Below are 10,638 nucleotides of genomic sequence, written 5' to 3' on the forward strand. Positions count from 1 at the left end.
TGATGTGGCACTGCATATCATAGGCAACCATCCATGCTGCACGTCTGTGTGTGTGTGTGTGTCCACTACATCTTATACAAGGGGAGATGAGTGAATCTATGATGTGGCACTGCATATCATAGGCAACCAGCCATGCTGCACGTCTCTGTGTGTGTGTGTCCACTACATCTTATACAAGGGGAGATGAGTGAATCTGTGATGTGGCACTGCATATCATAGGCAACCATCCATGCACTTTATGGTAAGATCTTATGTATGTAAAGATGCTAATGTATTTCCTCCTAAAAAGAGGGTTTTTTTCTCATAGATAGTCTCCCTGTAGGGGTCTACGTTTTTTATGTTGTGCCTCACTATTGCAATATTTCTAAAAGCGGCGTAAAACCACACTCACTCAGAAATTTTCAAGGCACACAGGCGAGAGGTATTCTCCCTGACGGATACCATTTAACATGGCATTGAATGTTTGCAAAACAAGGAAAAGACAAAAAAACACAACGCGGTGTAACTTGCAATTATTTATTGGACGTTCATTATGCTTGGAGAGTAAACACCCAGACCCAACATGCTTGTCGGGATAATACAAAATAAATTAATAAACTGTCAAAAATATACAACTCGCGTAATTACGCGTTAGGAGCACCCGTCAGGTTTGACAAAACTCGAACAATCTGTCCAAGTTCGAGAATAATATACAATAACATGGATGTATATATGCAATATCGCATTTCACGTGTGTTCCCAGCACGAGGGATAAGGCACGTTGATGAAGCTGCTTCAGATCAGTGCATAGAGAAAACACAGGAGCAAATCAGATGCCAAACCGGTGCGGCGATTGCCATGACAACAATGACGTCATTCTTGATTCTATCATGCTGATTCAATTAAACAAATGTTACAAATTTAAACAAAAAATGAAAAAACTATAACTGATTGCTGATGAAATGTATGAGCAACTGTCGCAAAATAAAACAAAACGGAAAGAGATATCCTGTGAGAAATGTGGAAAAAATTCTTCTTTCCATAAACATAAAGAAAAGAAAAACATTTTATTGCGTTTTTCACTTTTTTTTAATAAATAAACGAGAAAATAACTGTCAGGAAATATTATGTTTCGACAGGGATTTTTCCTGGTTACTGAGGTATACAATGAACTGGGCCCGGGAACCCTATGGTCCCACATTGTGCTTTGGAGAAAGTAGATTATCGCTTCGGTCAATGTAACTGTCTATTATATGCTATTATGCAAAATGAAGAGAACAAATTAAACTTTTATGAACAAAAATCAGTTTCACGTGGTGAATATATGAAGTGAAAATGCGTCACAACCTTCATAATAATAAATATTCTTGCTATGAAGAATATTGAAACTATATTTAAGAAAGATTTTTTCCTGGTTATTAAGAGGGAAGGTAAAATAAACGTCAGTCTGAGATCACTATCAGACAGTGAAATTACCATGATCCGACAGGCGAAACTTTTTGGTTGTTTAACTATTTGTTTATTTCAGGGTCAAACATCCGTTATTTAACAATGCTTTGGTGACTGTAGGACGTATTCCCAAACATATTTGTATGACCGTGAAAATATAAAACTTGTTAACGTGTCAAAATAGAAATGTTAACGTGTCATCTGAATCAAATGTGACTCGCAATATTTCGCTCTCCCTATGCTATTCACAATGTTATTAACACTTGGATTGGGTAATCTAAGTACGCTTCACGGATACAAAAAGAAATATATTTTGTTCTAATCTCCGTGAAATCGCATTTGGCACTTGGGATGTCAGTGTCGTCGTTTACAGAAGAGCGGCATATATTGCTATGTACATCGAACAGAAGGGCATATTTATATGTGCCTTGGTCACTACCGTGACAGCACCGTAGTTGTATTTACAATTGCATAAATCTTACATTTACGCCAGGCTGGTTAGTCTTGGAAGTGGCACATTTAGTGCCGCCAGTGTTCCATTTGAGACAGAACCCAGCCTATTTGGCAAAATGGCGTCAATGTCACTTCTGGAAACATGGCCGCTACACCATATCCGGTGACGAAACGCCAGGGTTGGCGTTGAAATGACGACGAAGTCGTTACAGCCCATGTGGAGGCAGGCAGGGTTGGTTCACGTCGCTGACGTCTTCAGCGTCCCTAGCTGGGGGAGACGAGAGGTGCACATGGCGCAGGTACTGGGAAACTGAATGTGTGCCACGACAACCCACACTCGACACTGCTGGGGGTGATGGGAGTACAGTCTTGCCCTGTGATCGAGCTTCGCCGAACACGTGCTGTGCCCAGTTCACTCTCGAAGTCTTTGAGCTGTCGCATGAAGTTGAGGTTGGGGTCGATGACGCTGCGTCTTTGTCTAACGTGGTCGTAGGCGTGTTCGAGGGCGAGGTTGTTGGTAGACATGAGGTAAGCGAGGCAGATGGTGGCTGAACGACTGATGCCGGCATGGCAGTGAACGAGCACTTTCCCGCCACTTGTTCGGATTGAATCTGGAATAAGACAGAATTTAGTCAATACATTTGTAAGGAACAGTCAGGCAACATCTATATTCTGCACAGTAAGTTGTAAATTATTCTGCAGGTTAAGTGGCATAGTCCATTGGGATTCAATAGAGCAGAAAATTATATACTGTTGGAAATAAATAAGGGAACACTCAGTTTCAGACACCGAAATTTATGCTATCATGCGTTCCCATCCTTTTCAACTGAATACGCGTTGGAAACAATGCACACAAACACATCTCAACATTTGATTCTGACATGGGTTGAATTTGTATGCACGCTATTTCAAATGTACTGACCGTAAAGCTTATGTCCCTATATTTTTCATCGTTTCCTTATACGTTTCCATCATTACATGATTGGATCACTAAAAGCCAGTGATGACACCAGGTGTTTGATCGATTCTCCCACAATGTCTCCACGAGGAATACAAAAGCCCACTTAACTGCATTAAACTTCACATTCGTGTTGATACTTCTAATATATGGTTGTCGTTCTAAGTCATGTCTAAATATCAACCCAAAGTAAATAAAACAATTACCTATGAAGTCGATCGCCTTATGGAACCACGACAGTAGGTCAGCACTTGAGTTGTCCTGAACGGGGATCTTCATGTACCGGAAGTCAGACTCGAAATGGTTCTCACAGGAAGTTGAAACGTTTAGGACGGCGGTGAAGGACAAACGAGTCAGAAGGTCATGGTTGGCTGCGTGTCTGGCATCGCCGAGGTAAAGGTGCGGAAGAATCTCCACTGGTCCGCTCTGAAAGAAACATTAAATTGTCAGTACAAGGCAACACTCAAAATTAGAACAAGACAGCCGCGGTTATTAATACTAAATAAACGGCCCAATTACAGGGAGGATACATGCGCATATTCCTTTAAACGTATCGGGCGGTGGGGTAGCCTAGTGGTTAAAGCGTTCGCTCATCCTGTCAAAGACCCGGGTTCGCTTCCCCACACTAGTACAATGTGGGAAGCCCATTTCTGGTGTCCCCCGCCTTGAAGTCTTGAATACAGCTAAAAGCGGCGTAAAACCCTACTCATTCACTTAAACGCATAAAATGAATCCTGAGTTCAGTGTTACTGCCATGTCACGCCCTTTCCAGTCTAACTAAACAGCACAATAAATCAAAGTCGTGCTTGTGAGAACCTCAAGTTATAACATTAGTTTTCAATTCACCCCCGCATTCGTGACCAGTTATCAAAGAGAGCTTTTGAGACGGGTTAAAAGACCAATCCTACATTTCTCAAAAGAATTTTATCCAATGTCTAGCGCAAAGGAGTGGGCAAACAAAGCAGCCTTATGTCCTTTTAGTTTGCTTGTCCATCAAGACCTGCATTTTGTCTACAAACAGGTGTCCCTATTGTCCGATTAGTCCACGATTGCACGTCACACTGCGAGGTTGCACAATGGCCGGCTTTCATTGCACCAACTTGTATAGGTTCTTAGGGATTCATGTCACTGTCAGTGAGATTATATTTCTCAAACTTAGTACAAGACCGTTTGTTGTTTAGTGATACTATATATATGTACTGACAGAGGGAAATAAATAAATAAATAAATATGTATCTGAATAAACTTTATCGAGTCATGCAAAACGTTACAGCATACTGGTAGTAAAACATCAATTTAAAACAAAGTCAGACCTGGTTTACCGATCTCTCCAAAATATAAATGTGAAAAAAATTGGAGTTGTTTTCCATTCCGCCGACTAGAAATGAGAACAGATGTCAAAACCCAATCGCGATTTACTGTCGCTATCAATAAACTAAATTATTGTTGAAAAGGAACCTCCAAAACTTCAAAACACGATTTATGGTAAATCGCGAGAAATAAATAATATTTGAAAGTGTTTTTCCCCCCGATCATCTGATAGTGGGGGGGCCAAAAGTCCGTAAACCCCTAAAACAAATGTCACTGAAATATGTTCCTTAGTTAGGTGTGCGTGTGAGTTTGTGTTGCTGGGGACCTATTCTAACCTTGAAACCACATGAGACCGTTGTACATTCAAAAGCGAGTGAGTGAATGAGGATTTACGCCGCTTTTAGCAATATTCCAGCAAAAAGCTGGGGGGGGGGGGGGGGGGGTCTTCGGCGTGACCAGAGTACGACATAACCACTAGACTATCCCACCGCCAACAGATTAAAAATTAAGATATATGCATTCTAACTGTAACATCAAAGCCGTACTTCAAACCAACTCCAGCCCTGTTTTATACGTGTGTTTGAGCGCGTTACAAAACACCAGAAGCAACTATGCAGCTTATGTGTGTGTGTGTAATAATTTTAACAGGGAAGTGGGCGATTTTAACCTCATTTCTCAAATAAACACGGAACAAGTAAATATTTACAGATTAAAAGGCTTGATGAATGGGGAAACGAGCTACCTACTTAGCGGGAATTCTTTCACCGGGAGCGTCGTGTAAAGGTCCGTCTGTCATGAAATAAGCTAAATAAGTAACAACTTGACGCTAGTGTATTGTTTGAAGTTAAATATATGCAGATTTGTAGATAAGTCGGGAAATGTGGCAGACTGGCTTGGCGCGTGTCCAGCGCTCAAACCCTCTCGACTAGGACTAAGTGCGAGCACTAAGCATATGGCACGGTGCCAGATATTCGAGGTATAATTATAAGTGCGTTCATCTCCTCAGCCGAGCGTTCCGCTATCATTGACGTGAGTGGCTTCTGTTCCTTGTTAGCTGGTGCTAGTGTTAATTAGAAGTGAATGAATGGTCTAATACGCACAACGTGTTTCCGATATTTCGCGCACAATAGTAACAGTAAAGCAGTGTGGGTATCAACACGTGGGCTTAAGCGTACGCCATGTGTTTAAGTAGAGGCCACGGATGGCTACTCAAAACAAACTGAAAGCCGGAAATAATTTTGGCAGCGGAAACAGGTCTATGTAATTAATATTGTATCTCCGTGACGACTTTGGGATGCTCTCCTATCGTTATTATCTAGTCCGACAAGTTTCCCCCCTTACCCTACAGCACTTGGAGCGATTTCCTTGCAATTAATAGCGGAAACAGTAGCATTCCGCAATCTTTCAAGTTCAACATCCGCCGTCGAAACGGAAGTGATATAGCGCACGTGCTGTCAGCGATTGAAGTGGAGAGGATGCGCTGTGATTGACGATCCGGTCCACGGGAAGATGGGAGGGTGGGAAACGGATGAGGGATAACACAAACGTGCTATACCGGTGTCCTGCCACTAATGAAAAAGAGCGAATGGTCGCGCGGCCACATAACAATACTCTCTTTAGCCGTAACATTTGCGTATATAAAGTCAAGGCAAAAAAAAGAACTAAAAGAAATTCCTAGTAACATAGGGGATCTATTAAGAATTTGTAAACGTTGACTTAGAAACTGTTCATAATTATACTGGCAGTTGGTCTGTAAGTAATGAGTGGGTTTTAACGCCGCTATTAGCAAAATAACGAAGGAGGACACCAGAAATGGGCTTCACACATTGTACCCATGTCGATAATCGAACCCGGGACTTCGGTGTGACGACGGAACGCGTTAACCACTATTCTACCCCACCGCCCTTATCTGTTAATAGGGGGTGCGACCCCTTGATACGCGGTAAGCATTGTCTGTTAAAATGAAAATGGACTACAAAATGGACACTTCGCAACATATATGCCAGTTCAGTAGTGTTACATAGTCCGAAAGTACATCTGCATCAATGAACATATTATTAAACAACATACGGGAACACGTCAGGTGTATGTACGTTTTTTTTAGGATGATACGCTTATTCGACAATTTTCTGTATCATCTGGTTTGTGGTTAATACACCCTTACCTTGATGACAAATAGGTTACGATGCCCAGTAAGAATTTAATACAGTTCACGGTCTAGTGTATATTTCAAGTATAGATCTTGACCCGATAAGCAGTGCATTGTGTGAAAAGGGGTCTTGTTTGATTAAGTTATATATATATCATCTCTAAGTTTGAGTAAGTGAAAATATTACGTCGCATCGACATTATCTCAGAGCGATAAAAGACAACTTGACTAGATTGAGCAGACAATTTGGGTTTAAAATTCGTTCGATTTTGTTTGTTTGTTGTTTAACGCCACACTCAGCAATATTCCAGCTTTTTTTCGATGGTCGGTAAAATAATCGTGTCTGGACCAGACAATCCAGTGATTGACATCATGAGCTTCGGTCCACGTAATTGGGATCGATGACATGCATCAACCAAGTCAGAGAGCCTGAACTACCCGATCCCGTTATTCGCCTTTTACCACAAGCATAGTCGCCTTTTACGGCAAACATGGGTTGCTGAAGACCTATTCTACCCCGGAATCTTCACGGGCCCATTTCGTTGGACTACAGGAATGGACTAGTCCCTCTTCATGGGATGCTACGAAGTTGTATATACTTACATTGGTTGGAGTGGCGGAGGGCAGTGACAACGTGAAGAGACTCGCTGACAAGACTTGGGGGGTAGACTTGGGACAGGCCACCAGGGTGGGGTACGCTGTACGGAACGCTGTTAAACCCCCTGAAAAAAATGTTAATGGTTAATATTATTGTTATGTTAACGCTGCACTCAGCAATAATGAACTGACGTGTGTGTACAGCATTATATATAGACTGAGTAACTAACCACCACGACAAGGTTGGTTGGTTGGTTTGTTGTTTTACGCCGCACTCAGCAATATTCCAGCTATATGACGGCGGTCTGTAAATAATCGAATCTGGACAAGACAATCCAGTGATTAATATCATGAGCATCGATCCACGCAATTGGGATCGATGACATGCATTAACCAAGTCAGCGAGTCTGACCACCCGATCCCGTTAGTCGCCTTTTACGACAAGCATGGGTTGCTGAAGGCCTATTCTACCCCGGATCTTCACGGGTACCACGGCAAGGACATAATGAGTGTTATACAGTGTACTCATGTGGGATCAACCCCAGGACTCTGGTGGGACAAGCAAACGCTTTAACCACTTGCTTACCATACTGGCTCCGGTTTCATTAATAAAACTTATCAGGACCCTATAGAACATCTGGCATACCATAGTGTTATGTAAAACGCTTATTTAAATCAACTTCCTGGTCAAAGACCAAAAGAGTTAATCTAAATTAGAATTTGGAAAAGAGATCGATCCAGTCGAATATGTACATTCATTATCTGGTTGTTCAGATTGTGTAGATCATTTTGGATTATTTCATTTAGAAACATGAAAAATAGCCGTCCTGGGATATATATATACTAAGTGATGAATACCAGCAGCTGACCCAGCTATAGATATAATAAATATTAATACAAAAGTATTGAGGATGATTGCTTCATTTTTGCCGAGGATCAGCTATGTCGCCGCTAATACGTTCAGTGATAGCACGACTGACATGGCAACAGCTGAACAGACGTTTAGATTTCACCAGTGGCTGGCCTGTAACATGCACCTTGATAGGGCAGTTTTTGCCGTATCTCCCAGTACCTCGCCAGGTCGGCCAACTGAGACTAACGCACTGTTACAATGTTTCACATGTTGGCCAACCTGCGGATTGTATAACACGGCACGGGGCACACCTCCGAGATGACGTAATGAGGCGCTGTGGTCAAGGGCGGGCATTGTCTAATGACCGTGATTAATCCCAGTCATGCGATTAAAGGTCATAATAGTCAATGAGTAAACTCCCTGTGTTTGGTTAATCTACTAAATCACGGCTAGGATATACTGAACGAATCAAGTAAGAAGCATGACGATTTTTAGGGGATATTTTTTTTATGAAATCGTGTGCTCAGTCTTCACTAAAAAAACATATCCCCAAACATACTCATGCTCACTACTTTTTTTTGTTCATTATATATTTTTGATGTTCTCCCGTGTGGCAAAATGTTTTACGAGTTTACGATACACAGGACATGTCGTGGTTTAACATTGATTTTTGTTATGAAAATATGTATTATTCATTACGTGAGAGTTTACAAATAAACTGTTATTTTCTGGTCTACAATGCGAGTTTAAATAAAAAACAATAAGTTAATGTCCGCTGTGTAATATTATACTTCAGTTGGTTGGAAAATATTCAGACAGATTAAAATTAAATCATAAGTATTATAAGCTGTTTAATCCCTACGTCCACTAGTTTGCAAGTCGCACTTCACAGTATGCAGACAATGTTAGATTTAATCTGGCAAGGTGTGCACACAGCAGAGCACGGTTACATTTATAGAATTAATACAATACTTTCATGTCATCATTATTTACATGTGCAATGAAAAAGTTTTTATAAGCACAGTCGCTGACCTAATCTAATGCAAACACGAAAACACGGGATATCTATCCATCTATCTATTACATTCGTGGAACCGGTAGAGTAAGTTATATAGCTCATCTTTGGACTTTTGTATTATTTTAATAATTAATTAATTAATAATATATATATATATATATATATATATATATATATATATATATATAATAATATATATATATATATATATATATTGCAAGGGACTGGGTGTCCATGAAGAAAAACATTGTGACCTGTCGTTTTATGATTTATATATATATATATTATATACATTTCTGACGTGTGTGTGTGTATATATATGACACGTCAGAATGTATTCTTCATAATATATATACTATATATATATATATATATGGACACGTCAGAATGTATTTCTTCATGATATGTAATATAATATAGTAAAAAGTTTTAGAATAGTAGTAATAAGTTTGGTAAATAGTTACAAAATTACAATCTGATTATCACGTTTTTATCAGTCAATTTTGATCTGACCCTAAGTTTTTGAATCCGGCCAATCGAAGGAAAACTAAAAAATCCTTTTTTTTTTTTAGTGATAAGTGCTCCGAGTTAAACTTTGAAAAACTGACCTAGCATTCCGCGTGGCCTACTTTGCGTGGGCGTGCCCCAAGATACAACGTTTCGTCTTACCTGTCAGATAAACCACACACGTCCGCTCCACCCTGTTGTTTTCAAAACTCTGCATAATAACATATAGGTTTGAGTCTTTTCTCTGCTAAGCACATGTCGCTTGTGTTCTGGTCGTAGACAATAACTTGACTGTATTTTCCCGTCAATCAAAAGCCGTCCTTTCACCAGCACTAGGTACAATGTTTTCAAGGGCCACAAATCCCCCAGAGCGTCCTCTTGACTATCGGTGGTAGATGGACATTCAGTGACCCTTGCACGTGAGCCTCGTTGAAGCACATGAATGGCCTTGTGTCCAGCACGAGTAACTCTTCGGTGTCCCGACTCTGTATTTTCCGAGCTAAATAATCCAAAGATACGGCTTCCATGGTTGTTTTGACTTTGTGCACGTCGTGTTGGGTATCTATATAATGAGCCTCATGTAGATGAATGACTACACTTATGAATGAATCGGGATCTGTGTATTTTCTGATTCACGTGACTAACCTTGTCCGATCTTATTGGTTGATTCAAGAAACCTCTTAAACTACTGCAATTGAGGCTACGCGTTTTAAAAAATAATCCCAGCGCAGCGACATTTGAAATGCACAAATATTGTGTTTCTGTAATTAAAAGCTACATCGGATGATATTATTGTACGTAGTGGCATTACGATACATATATAATACATGAACATTGTGGAAGTATAAAACGTTTCAGAAAAAAACTTACATATACATCCGCGCAGTGAAATAGTCTCGTGACATCAGAGAAGGATTGCCATCTCTATAAATAGATTACAACTCGGTGTGTCGAAGCTCCGCCCATCGCTTCCATAAGTGGATAATGAGGCCACGAAATCGAGGCAATCAATTGTGTGAATGAGAGCTGCGAGCTCGAGCAGCGGAAACGCTAGCGGCGGGTAATAAGTGAGCTTTGACACCTGAGGTGAAATAAACATTGTCATTTCCGCCCGTGGCTCGGCAGTGTTTTGTAAACTTGTTTTTACACAGTGCGTGAAAATGGAGGTAAAAACACGCTTTTTTGCATGGGGCACAGGCCGTGATTTGACCTTTAGGACCGATCATGCCCCTCCCGCCCACGTCTCATTTCGTTTCCGTCCTGGAGTGAAAAGTAAGGTCTCATATCTATACGTTAATGGGTTCGCGCTTCACAGAAACAAAATAACGTTTTCTCGAAAACATCACAAGCCAGGATTATCAATC

The 10,638-nt window shown here is 40.7% G+C and overlaps 1 pseudogene; it reads right to left on the bottom strand.

The window, feature by feature from the left end:
* Window positions 1-502: 502 nt before the first annotated feature.
* On the bottom strand, window positions 503-9,894 carry LOC124138502 (annotated as a pseudogene).
* Between the last annotated feature and the right edge of the window lie 744 nt (window positions 9,895-10,638).

This window comes from Haliotis rufescens, unplaced genomic scaffold, assembly GCF_023055435.1.
Source record: "Haliotis rufescens isolate VD_foot unplaced genomic scaffold, xgHalRufe1.0.p SCAF_12, whole genome shotgun sequence".
Taxonomy (NCBI): Eukaryota; Metazoa; Mollusca; class Gastropoda; order Lepetellida; family Haliotidae; genus Haliotis; species Haliotis rufescens.